Genomic DNA, 13543 nt, shown 5'->3' on the forward strand with positions numbered 1-13543 from the left:
TTGTAAGGAGTTGAGGAAAACTGGAGTAAAAACGCATGAAACTCCCCTCCCTCGGAGATTTCCAGCCTAGTTATGAGCTCATGACATTAGAATTTTAATTTAATTCAGAGACAAGGGATCAACCTTTGAGGTTTATGTATGGAATCGGATTATAGTCATGTAAAATACCCCCTTTCACCAATCCGTTCCTCCAATCCTCGCCCCCCTTTTTTTCTTCAGTTGAATGGGGGGCGCTTGAACCGTCTGTGTGTCAGTGCTCGCCTCTTTGTTCAAACCGATTCAGCTCCTCACCCTCAGCGTCGCCACCTGCGCACGGGGAGTGAGCACCGGCACCGAGTGTCTATCCAGATTTAGATTTAGATATCTCTAAATTGGTCATGTGGTAGATGCTGCATATTAGTCGTGAAGCAGACTAGGTGGCTTATTTTTTGAAGGTGTGAAGAGTAGCTTGGGACGTTGAATAATTTTTGCTCACTTACCGGTTCTTTTTTGCTGTTTCACCCATTCGACCGATCGCTGACAGACGACACTATTGGAGCATCGGGATACGTTTAGAGCGCCTTCACTGAAGCGCTGCGTTCCGATCTTACATTCCTGCGGATTTTTTATTTAGACTATTTTCAGGTAAGATTGAACATATTTTCACTGGCTGCAAATGGTCAACTTTTTCAATTTGTTTGAGATAAAGGATTTGTGTAATTTGAACCCTGTATGAACAATATTGGGTTAAAGCCTGTATGCAGACCGGGGTATCAGCGGCGTCTGGCCGCAGGGAATGGAATGAATGCATTGCTTATCTTACTCTGTTAAAAATGCATTTGGTAGTGTATAAACCTTTGTTGGTCAACCAACCAAGCCAAGATTTCAGTCCAATTATAAGTACTTTCAGGTGCTTTACCATGAAAATTACATAGCCAGATCCTGCTTTCCAGGCACTGTATAATACACGACTTTAACGTGACTTTTGTATGGACATGTTATGCATTCTGTAGCTATTATTTCGTACCTTCCTGACATGTTATTTCCTTCTGACATATTATTTTCTTCTGACATGTATCCGACTTTGCATGAAAGATGTGGTCATCTATAAGCTCATCGATGATGACCTCAGTGCCTACCTCTAACTGTGTCTCTGAAAAGACTCTTGCTCGTCACACACACTGAGCTTTACAGTAGCTTATTTTTGGGGTCTTTTTGATGAAGTAGATCCAAGCTTATATTTAGGACCCATGTAATAAACATTAGACCACTGAATGGCTTGTTTTAGTGTATACCCAACACAGCTTCTTCTCATGGGAGGTCCTCTGGGCTTGTCTCAGAGTTGCCCTTATACAGGAGGCTAGGAGAAAAATAGACTTCCTCAGTAGGGGCCTGATGGGAGACATAAAACTCCAATACTGCGGGCTATCAGTAATATGTAAGAAGCATATACAGTTATGGCACTGGCTTAAATGTTCTGTGGCATTTAAACAGCATCCTCAGTATATAATGGTCCTCAAGTTCATGTTGTGTGTGCAAGAAAAAATAATGAGTGACTGAGACAGAGAGAGGGGGAGAGAGACAGAGGGAGAGAGTCAGAGAGAGGGGGAGAGAGACAGAGAGAGGGGGAGAGTGAGAGAGGGAGAGAGTCAGAGAGAGGGGGAGAGAGACAGAGAGCGGGGGAGAGAGACAGAGAGAGAGATCAGAGAGTGATAGAGGGAAACAAAAGAGAAATAGAAAGAGGGTTGGTTCCACAGACAGCTGAGGGAACTTAGATCAGAGATCAGAACACCTGCATAGCTATCATGTTCTCCATTATTTATAATGGTCCCGCCCACTCTAACCTCTCGGGCCAATCAGAGGTGTGGCTGATGTTAGTAACCCCAATACCCTGGCCCGGGCATGACATCAGAGATACATGAAATAAGAGAGATAAATGACAGAATGTTAGCACTACCTCTGTTAACACTCCCCTAGACAATGATAGAATAGGTTCTTGTGGCATACACATATATTTGTCTATTTCAAATGTGTTTCATGCAATGTGCATCATTGGAAACATGAGAGGCAAGGAAACAGGGTCAGCATATTTGCAACATCAGAATGATGGAAACTGGGGAAAAGTACAGACATTCCTGGTTCGTGGTCTGGTCACTAATAATTTAGTCTTTCTCCATATATACCAGCTGTAAATTACACGGGTGCAAAATACTCTAAAAGTCTAAGTCACACAAACACATTGAAATGTACCACTCTGAGGGAGCGCAACTGTTTCAGTCACATTCAGTCACAGATCTATTGTGTGAGGTTATCAGTGGCCTAACAGCTCAAAGCCTTGTCTTGGTCAATTCATAGTTCTTGCATATAAAATAGTCACTCTATTTTTGGTAGGCCTTGTGAAGAAGGGAGTCTACCACCGGCAGTGTATGTCCTAGAAAACTGTGGTTAGCAGGGTGAGGTTAACTAGTCTAGCTTTTACAACACAGAGTTTGGGCTGATGTCATTGTGAAACCACACAGAGAGATAGAGGGAGGTAAAGGGGAGGGAGAGAGGGAGGGGGAGAGGAGAGATAGATGGAGGGAGGGGAGAGAGAGGAGAGAATGAGGGAGTTAGGTAGGGGGGATGGATCGGGAGGGAGGGGGTATAGAGGATCGTCAGGCAGAGAGATGAAAGAATGAAATAAGGAGGAGAAAGAGAGGAACACAAGAGAAGACAGGGAGCGAGAGAGACAGAGATAGGCAGTGAGAGAGGCAGAGAGAGAGAGAGAGACAGAGGGAGAGAAACAGAGACAAAGCGAGAGAGACAGGAACAGCGACAGAGAGAGAGAGAAAGACAGGGACAGAGACAGAAAGAGAGAGAGAGACCGACAGGGACTGCGAGAGAGAGACAGACAGAGAGAGAGTCAGAGAGAGAGTCAGGGACAGAGACAGGGACAGAGAGAGACAGGGACAGAGACAGAAAGAGAGAGAGAGAGACCGACAGGGACTGCGAGAGAGACAGAGAGAGAGAGAGAGAGTCAGAGAGAGAGAGTCGGAGAGATAGAGAGCGAGTCAGAGAGAGAGAGTCAGAGAGAGACAGAGACAGAGAGAACGAGGATTTCACCAACCAGACTGAAACTTCTCCAGTGGCACCCATGCATTTTTTATTCTGTCTGGGTGAGTGCGTGAGAGTTCACTCCCGGGATTCCTGGCTCACTGCCAGAGGCCTCCCTCACAGCCCACAGACCTCCCTCACAGCCCATCAGATCAGAGAGAGGCTGTGCACTCCCACCGGGAGGAGTGGATGGGAGGAGCCGACCCGCTGAAGGAGAAACAGTGAAGACTGGTAGGCTAGCCTGATCTACTGGCAAGATGGTACGGCCACGGCAGGGCCAGATATCTTTACTGTAACCTGTGCCAGTGTTTCCCAAATGGTGTTGTAAGCTAGCTCTTCCTGGGTGATTTACAAGGTTGGGGCAAGAAATATATTATTCATTTTTTATTACGAGGGTCATAAGAAAAGGCTCAAAGCTATAAAAAAAATTCTGGTAACCAATTACTTTAGATGCTGGACGGCAAGCGGTTATAGGAGGCCTGGGCCAGATGCTGACGTAACTTATACCAGGGTTTGTACAGCCAGCTCCCTCTACGCCACAGCAAATGACAGGGTTGTGATTAGAAATAATGTACATTTTTCTCAAACAGAAATTCCCAAGAAAAGTAATTCCCAAGAAAATTCCCAAAACTATACATGGATCATGTCCCAGAACCACTGGTCTGTGTAGGAAAATGTGGTGCAGATGTATAGCATGTTAGAAATAGCCTAAAGAATAAGCATAGCCGGGATAGAGAGGTTTGTCTGAACTGGTAACATGTTGGTTTTATTTGTCCATATGTGCAGATAAGATCAGTTTCAGCACACCACAGACACTAATATACACTCAGTGGCCAGTTTACTAGGTACACCACCCTGTTCATGAAACTGGTTCGCACCTACAGACATCCAGGTCATCTATAAGTCTTTGCTAGGTAAAGCCCCGCCTTATCTCAGCTCACTGGTCACCATAACAACACCCACCAGTAGCACGTGCTCCAGACGGTATCTCTTGCTGGTCATCCCCAAAGCCAACACCCCCTTTGGCCGCCTTTCCTTCCAGTTCTCTGCTGCCAATGACTGGAATGAATTGCAAAAATCTCTGAAGTTGGAGACTTATATCTCCCTCTCTAACTTTAAGCATCAACTATCTGAGCAGCTTACCAATCACTGCAGCTGTACACAGCCCATCTGTAAATAGCCCATCCAATCTACCTACCTCATCCCCATATTGTTTTTATTTACTTTTTTGCTCTTTTGCACACCAGTATTTCTACTTGCACATCATCACCTGCACATCCATCACTCCAGTGTTAATCTGCAAAATTGTAATTACTTTGCTACTATGGCCTATTTATTGCCTTACTTCCTCACGCCATTTGCACACATTGTATATATACTTTTTCTATTGTGTTATTGACTGTACGTTTGTTTATTCCATGTGTAACTCTGTGTTGTTGTTTGTGTCGCACTGCTTTGCTTTATCTTGGCCAGGTCGCAGTTGTAAATGAGAACATGTTCTCAACTAGCCTACCTGGTTAAATAAAGGTGAAATAAAAATAAAAAATGTAGTCAAGTGTCCGTGGCTTGCTATATAAAGCAACCAGACAGACATTGAGGTATTCAGTTAATGTTTGATTGAACTTTAGAATGGGCAAAACAAGTGATCTAAGTGACATGGTATAATCATCGGTGCCAGGCAAGCCGGTTCCTGTATCTCAGAAACAGCCGGCACTCTGGGCTTTTCACGCACGACAGTGTCTATGGTTTACAGAGAATGGAGCGAGAAACACAAAACATCCAGTCAGCGGAAGTCCTGTGGGTGAAAACAGCTCATTGATGAGAGAGGTCAAAGGAGAATGGCAAGAGTCATACAAGTTAACAGGCGAGCCACCAACAGCAAAATCACGGCGCAGTACGTCAGTGGTGTACAGAATGGCATCTCGGAACGCACAACTCATTGGCCCTTGTAATGGAAGGGCTATTGTGGCAGACGACCACACCGGGTTCCACTCCTATCAGCTAAAAACAAGAAGAAGCGGCTCCACTGGGCATCACCAACACTGGACATTAGAGAGGTAGTAAAACATTGTCTGGTCTGACAAACCCCGGTTCCTGTTGCGTCATGCTGATGGCAGAGTCAGGGTTTGGCGTAAGCAGTATGAGTCCATGGCCCCATCCTGCCTGGTGTCAACGGTACAGGCTGGTGGTGTAATGGTGTTGGGAATTTTTTCCTGGCACACGTTAGGTCACTTGATGCCAATTGGTACTTGATGGGTGTACCTAATAAACTGAATTTCAGGCCTGGAGAGGAAAACGAAATACTTGGAATGATACACAATCTAGTAGACTACAGTTTCTCTTATCAGTTACCATTTTTTATGTTTTTCAGTAGCCAGAAGGTTGAGATTTATGTTCTGGACAGCTGGATTTTATTTTCAGACATGAGGTCTGGTACAATGATCTGTGTGGTATCAAACTGTTTCGATACAATCTTCTCAGGTGGTTGCTACACATTAGTGGTGAATGGGAATTCCAGTATACAATATAAAGTGATTTGAGTTTGAGAAGTGTTCATTATTACGGTCAGCAGTATACAGAAGTATAATGTCTCCCTTTGCTTGAGGGTCTGCGTTATTTTGTTATGCAATAATATTGGGGACTAGCTGTCCCTTGCTGGAATCGAACCCACAACCTTTGGCACACTAAAAACTGTACCAAAAACCCAGAGGATTGGTTTCGTAGAGCTTTACTGCGCCAACTTAATCATCTGGTCATTATTACACAAACAACAGGAGAACAGGCACTCTTTGTCTTCTCTGGCTTATTGGGGAGCTTTTCACAACTGGACAGGTCCATTGTGACTGAGGAACAGATTCAAGTAAACCTACCACAGAGAAGTATTATGCAGCATCTTTGATTAGCATGTAGGTATTATGTCTTACACTGAAAACTGGAGTCATATATCAGTGCGGGCTTTAACCTTTTAGGTTGGATTTGGCTTTCCTACTGTTTTTTTAATGTATTTTTAAGAAGAAAAGTATGTGGCTCTTATTGTGTGAACCGATTATGTTCTAGACAGCAAGATTGAATCAGACTGAAAGTTGAGGTTTTGAGTGAAATATTTATTTTCTCTGTGTATGGACGACATGACTTGAATTTCAAACATTTCAAGCTGATAAAAGAACAGCAGAGCGGGAGAGATATTTTCCACCTCAGATTCTCTTTCTCACTCGCTCTCTCTCTCCGTCTCCCCTGTTGTGAAGTCTCCAATGGCGAGAAGCCCAGAGGGGGGTTGGACGGAGTGAGCAATCAATCAACTTTTCTTTTTGCACCCTGGCAGGGAGGGACTAACACTTCCCTTCAAACCAATCAGCATACAGGCCTGGATGAGACCATAGCACCACAGCTAAAAGGCTCTCACATAAAGAGAACGGCCTTTCTCTTTGTCTCTGGCCAGAGTAGAGCCTCCTTTCTCTGCTATTGACTGGTGGCAGATGCTGAAGGTAATGCTGTCATGTTGGGTATCCCTGTTTGAGCTGGTCGGGAACAGGCTAGTTGATGTGATTGGTTGGAGCTTCTCAGCTTGTTGGCTTGTTGGTTTGATTCCTGCACAAGACACATCAACTGTACATATGAGTGAACTGTCAGTGGCTTTGGATAAAACGTGTCTGCTAAATGACAATATTATGATGTTATCTGTTGATCCGTGTGTTCTTCAGTTTAGCCTACAGTAGCTGGGAGCCAGCAGACTCCATGTAAACAAAGTGCTGTGTCCCCAGTGTCTAGTGACGTCATAGTGTCCAATGATGATCCCGTTTTGTAGCCGTCTTTATTTTGTTTGGGGGATGAAAAAGTGATAGATTCAACTTTGATGCACATTCAATAAAAACGGTTGGTTACCGACACACCAGTGCTCGGACGAAGGCTCTATCTGCAATAACTCATTCTGTATCAACCTATTTTATATTCTGTGGACTGAGCAACTCCTGTGCGGGTCATTAAACATGTAAACTCCTGGATGAAGGAGCAGCCATGGAAATGGAAGTAGCTTATCTCCAGGGCACCAGCACCTCTTAACTTGATGATATTATTATTTTTCTTTATGATGTCACTTCTCTGATCATAGCCATGTCTAAAATGGCACCCTATTCCCTAAGTTACTACAAAAGTAATGCACTATACTGTATAGGGAAGAGAGCGCCATTTCAGATTCACCCCATTTCTCCTAGTGGGTGGATTGAAGTCAAAGCCACTGCCCATGCACCTGATCCCCTACACCTGATTTTACAAACCACATTGGCCCCTCACCTCTAAGCTATCACCTTTAACCCCTCAACTCTAACCCCTGACCCCGGCCAGACATGCAGTACAGCTGGAGTAACGGCTTTCCGCAGGTGTGTTAACAGCCCCTAGCTACATCTGACCTCTGACCCTGCTACATGTTATCAGGGACCTCTATACCTTCTCCTCCTTTTCCTGTGGACTGAAGTGAAATTGGTCTGTCTGTCCTCTATATCCTATATCTATATCCTGTTGGGGTGTAATAGGGGATGGTCATTCGCTAGCAACGTTAGCTACATATTAAATTAAACATTACATGTAAATATTTCCTGTGTTTCAGGATTTCATACAAAGGGACCCTTGCTGATTTGTCAGGACGCCGTCAGACTCCTCTCTAAAGGTAAGACAGAGGGACAATTTTGTCATGGTTGTAGCCTATTTAAATCAATGTAAGTATATGTATCTTAATGTAATCTATTAAAAGAAGAGTTGGGCATGAGAATGTAATATTAATACATATATTATTAGGTATTGTATATCTGCTGTCTTTCACATGTACAGTGACAAGAAAAAGTATGTGAACCCTTTGGAATGACCTGGATTTCTGCATAAACTGGTTATAAAATGTGATCTAATCTACATCTAAGTCACAACAATAGACAAACACAGTCTGCTTAAACTAATAACACACAAACAATTATGTTTTTATGTCGTTATTGAACAGCATGTAAACATTCACAGTGCAGGGTGCAAAAAGTATGTGAACCCTTGGATTTAATAACTGGTTGACAATCCTATGGCAGCAATAACCTCAACCAAACGTTTTCTGTAGTTGCGGATCAGACCTGCACAACAGTCAGGAGGAATTTTGGACCATCTTTACAAAACTGTTTCAGTTCAGAAATATTCTTAGGATGTCTGGTGTGAACCACTCTCTTGAGGTCATGCCACAGCATCTCAATCAGGTTGAGGTCAGGACTCTGACTGGGCCACTCCAGAAGGCATATTTTCTTCTGTTGAAGCCATTTTGTTGTTGATTTACTTTAGCTGACACTCTAGGATTCTTCTTAACCTCATTGAGCATTCTGTGCTGTGCTCTTGCAGTCATCTTTCCAGGATGGCCACTCCTAGGGAGAGTAGCAACAGTGCTGAACTTTCTCCATTTATAGACACTTTGTCTTACCGTGGACTGATAAGAGTCAAGGCTTTTAAATATACTTTTGTAACCCTTTCAAGCTTTATGCAAGTCAACAATTCTTAATCTTAGGTCTTCTGAGATCTCTTTTGTTGGAGGCATGGTTCACATCAGGCAACGCTTCTTTTGAATAGCAAACTTACATTTTGTGAGTGTTTTTATGGGCCAGGGCAGCTCTAACCAACATCTCCAATCTCATCTCATTGATTGGACAGGTTAGCTGACTCCTGATTCCAATTAGCTTTTTAGACCTACACAAGTCTGGCTCATCCTTTGGAGCAATTTCCTAATGCCTGAAGGTACCATGTTCATCTGTACAAACAATAGTACGCAACTATAAACACCATGGGACCACACAGCCATCATACCGCTCAGGAAGGAGACGCGTTCTGTCTCCTAGAGATTAATGTACTTTGTTGCGAAAAGTGCAAATCAATCCCAGAACAACAGTAAACGACCTTGTGAAGATGCTTAAGAAAACAGGCACAAAAGTATCTATATCCACAGTAAAACGAGTCCTATACAACATAACCTGAAAGGCCGCTCAGCAAGGAATAAGCCACTGCTCCAAAACCGCCATAAAAAAGACAGACTACGGTTTGCAACTGCACATGGGGACACAGATCGTACTTTTTAGAGATATATCCTCTTGTCTGATGAAACAAAAATAGAACTCTTTGGCCATAATGACCATCATTATGTTTGGAGGAAAAAGGGGGAGGCTTGCAAGCCGAAGAACACCATCCCAACTGTGAAACACGGGGGTGGCAGCATCATGTTGTGGGTGTGCTTAGCTGCAGGAGGGACTGGTGCACTTCACAAAATAGATGGAATCATGAGAAAGTAAAATTATGTGGATATATTGAAGCAACATTTCAAGACATCAGTCAGGAAGAGTGTGCAAAACTGTCATCAAGGCAAAGGGTGGCTACTTTGAAGAATCTCAAAATAAAATGTATTTTGATTTGTTTAACACTGTTTTGGTTACTAAATGATTCCATATGTGTTATTTCATAGTTGTGATGTCTTCACTATTATTCTACAATGTAAAAATAGTACAAATATTGAAAAACCCTGGAATGAGAAGGTGTGTCCAAACCTTTGACTGGTACTGTAACTATGTACAATATACAGTATATATATTTTAAAAATATATATTTTCCTTCATTATTTTCCCCTAACCCTACCACCCATCACCTATTTGGAGTAAACTAATGGACAATAACACTTAGGTTTCTACTTCCAGCTTATACATACTATATACATTTTTACAGAAAGTAGGTTTTACACTAGTTATCTTTTGTTAGTTTTTACTGCCATCCTCCAGCTACCCTCAACCCCTCCCATATATCTCTGAAGACCATCTCGTTTTGATTTCTATTTTTCAACTGTGCTGTTTCACAAAAGTTCTGAACTTACTGTATATACATTTTACGAACACAGTATATTTTACAGTAGTTATCTTGTTATTGTTAGCACCACCCTTCAGCTCCACTAATTATTATAAACTTACTTACTTACACACACACACGCTCACACAGACTTACTATATTTGTGGGGGCTTTTTGGGGACCAACACGGAACCCAAACCGTCTGCACACGTGCGCCATTGTGCGACATCGTGCATACATTTATTTTGTCCCCCCACACCAAACATGATCACGACGCGCAGGTTAAAATATCAAAACAAACTCTGAACCAATTACATTAATTTGGGGACAGGTTGAAAAGCATGAAACATTTAAGGCAATTTAGCTAGTTAGCTTACACTTCCTAGCTAATTTGTCCTATTTAGCTAGCTTGCTGTTGCTAGCTAATTTGTCCTGGGATATAAACATTAGGTTGTTATTTTACCTGAAATGCACAAGGTCCTTTACTCCGACAATTAATCCACACATAAAATGGTCAACCAAATAATTTCTAGTTATCTCTCCTCCTTCCCGGATTTTTCATCTTTGAACTTATATGGTGATTGGCATATCAACTTTCATAGTATTACCAGGACTACCGGCAACACAGTTCGTCTTTCAATCACCCACATGGGTATACCCCATGGGTATAACCAATGAGGAGATGGCCCGTGGGTACCTGCTTCTATAAACCAATGAGGAGATGGGAGAGGCAGGACTCGCGATCTGCTTCAGAAATAGAATGACTTCTATTTTAGCGCTTGGCAACGCAGACGCTCGTTAACGCGCGCAAGCAGTGTTGGTGCAATAATTTAATAACATAGGGTGTAGTCAGGGTAAACCCCCAACCCTAACCTTAAGTCCTAAACATAACCCTAACTCCTAACATTAAACAATAACCCCTAACCCTAATTCTAACCCTAATTCTTACCTTAACCCTAAACCTTAGCTCTAAGCCTAAAATTCCCATTTTTACAAGTGAGAACCAGCAAAATGTCCTCACTTCTCTGAATTTTAGTTGGATTACTATTCTTGTGAGGACTTCAAGGGCCTCATTTACCAATCATGCATAGGCACAAATCTATGCGTAAACCATGCGTGGGCTCATTTCCACACAAAGTGGGAGATTTATCAATATGAACTTTTGCTTGAGAGTGTGCGTGGATTTACGCACAGCCATGACCATGCGTATGCACAGTGCCAAGTGGTGGAATAAAGCGTAGCATAGTGACTGGGGGAAATGTAATGTTGAATATGTGTGAAACTGGGAGAGTAATAATAACACATTTCAGTGTATTTCCATTGTGAATTCGTACAAAATACTGCATCTTGACAGGCTGTATGTCCTATAATGTATTAGTTACCATAATAATTAATTTAAAGTACAGTAATTAGTTAAATTAGAAGCAGTAGTGAAAGTGAAACCATTGTTAAAATACTATAAAATAATTAGATAATGGGAAATCTAATGAGCCATCGCTGATCTTGCTCTGTTGGAAAATTTGGCACAAGCTGCATTTTTAGAGACAGGTGGGACTTTTTTTCTGAAAGTACTGATTGAATCCTCAGATATCGTTTCCCACGCCAATCTTATAGGATATTTGCGATGATTTAAAACCTCTTAAGGATTGGACCCTTTTTTAAAGTTTTTGCCTAAAATTACATACCCAAATCTAACTGCCTGTAGCTCAGGACCTGAAGCAAGGATATGCATATTCTTGATACCATTTGAAAGGAAACACGTTGAAGTTTGTGGAATGTTAAATTAATGTAAGAGAATATAACACATTAGATCTGGTAAATGATAATACAAAGAAAAAAAAGCATGTGTTTAAAAAAACAAACATTTGTACCATCATCTTTGAAATGCAAGAGAAAGGCCATAATGTATTATTCCAATCCAGGCGCAATTTAGATTTTGGCCACTAGATGTCATCAGTGTATGTGCAACGGTTGAGACTGATCCAATGAACCATTGTATTTCTGTTCAAAATGTTGTATCAAGACTGCCCAAATGTGCCTAATTGGTTTATTAATACATTTTCAAGTCCATAACTGTGCACTCTCCTCGCGGGGGACCCACCGATCCTGTAGAGGTTTTAAGACCTACTTTGAAAAGGCAAACACGTACCATTTCGGTGCACATCCAATTGCTATCCACCCTCAGGTTTTTGGCAACAGGCACTTTTTAGTTGGAGCTTGCCGATCGGCATCTCACAGCCCTCAATGAGCGGATGTGTTGGATGCAATTATCAGCAATATGAAGTTACATTCAATTTCAATACACCATCGCACAACAGGTTCAATTCAATGGGAGTTTATTTACCATCAATGGGTTCTCAAATCCGAACGGAGCAACAGTTGATACCCAGATCGCTATGAAAGAACCATCCCAAAACGAGTTCAACTACGTGAACAGAAAAGGCTTCCGCTCTATGTGTGAGGAATAGGTTATGTGATGAGCAAAAGATGCTGCTGAATGTGGTGGCCAGGAGGAACACATGACTAGTTCATTCTGCAGAACAGCAATGTTGGCAATGTTGAAGTATATTTGCCATTGCAACTTGAATTGTCTCAATGGTCGCGAAAGCATACCTTACAATTATTTGAGAACATAGACCAGTTGACAAATTATTACAAACAGTAACCAGCCAAGCAGAAGCGTTACAAAACTGAAATAGAGATCAAATTCATCCCTTACCTTTGATGATCTTCACATGGTTGCACTCAGAAGACATTCATTTACTCAATAAATGTTCCTTTTGTTCGATAAAGTTTCTTTATATCCAAAAACCTCCTTTTTGTTTGCGCGTTTTCTTCAGTAATCCACAGGCTCAAACGCAGTCAAAACAGGCAGACAACAAATCCAAATTGTATCCGTAAAGTTCATAGAAACATGTCAAACGATGTGTATATTCAATCCTCAGGTTGTAATAATATTTCAACCGGACAAAAACGTTGTCAATATAAAAGGAAAACAAGAAATGGGATTGAGTGGGTTATGGTTGATAGGGTGACAACAGTCTGGTGGGACAGAGAGTGGGTTATGGTTGATAGGGTGACAACAGTCTGAAGGGACAGAGAGTGGGTTATGGTTGATAGGGTGACAACAGTCTGGTGGGACAGAGAGTGGGTTATGGTTGATAGGGTGACAACAGTCTGAAGGGACAGAGAGTGGGTTATGGTTGATAGGGTGACAACAGTCTGGTGGGACAGAGAGTGGTTTATGGTTGGTAGGCTGACAACAGTCTGGAGGGACAGAGAGTGGTTTATGGTTGGTAGGCTGACAACAGTCTGGTGGGACAGAGAGTGGTTTATGGTTGATAGGGTGACAACAGTCTGGAGGGACAGAGAGTGGGTTATGGTTGGTAGGCTGACAACAGTCTGGAGGGACAGAGAGTGGTTTATGGTTGGTAGGCTGACAACAGTCTGGAGGGACAGAGAGTGGTTTATGGTTGATAGGGTGACAACAGTCTGGAGGGACAGAGAGTGGTTTATGGTTGATAGGGTGACAACAGTCTGGAGGGACAGAGAGTGGGTTATGGTTGGTAGGCTGACAACAGTCTGGAGGGACAGAGAGTGGTTTATGGTTGGTAGGGTGACA

The 13543-nt window shown here is 42.4% G+C and overlaps 1 protein-coding gene across 4 annotated transcripts in view; it reads left to right on the forward strand.

Moving 5' to 3' along the window:
- Positions 1-217: 217 nt before the first annotated feature.
- Positions 218-13543, forward strand: part of ncana (neurocan a) — a 127679-nt gene continuing 114353 nt past the window's right edge. The window contains exons 1-2 of one of the 4 annotated variants that reach the window (XM_036986389.2): positions 218-624; positions 7676-7735. The gene's annotated coding sequence lies outside the window, so the exon portion shown is untranslated. Of the gene's footprint in view, positions 625-2668; positions 3304-5840; positions 5979-6428; positions 6558-7675; positions 7736-13543 lie in introns of those variants that run through there. The other 3 variants (XM_090182753.1, XM_090182751.1, XM_090182752.1) reach the window with 3 other exon arrangements.

The sequence above is a fragment of the Oncorhynchus mykiss genome, chromosome 8 (genome assembly GCF_057628025.1).
Source record: "Oncorhynchus mykiss isolate SJ-2025 chromosome 8, ASM5762802v1, whole genome shotgun sequence".
Taxonomy (NCBI): domain Eukaryota; kingdom Metazoa; phylum Chordata; class Actinopteri; order Salmoniformes; family Salmonidae; genus Oncorhynchus; species Oncorhynchus mykiss.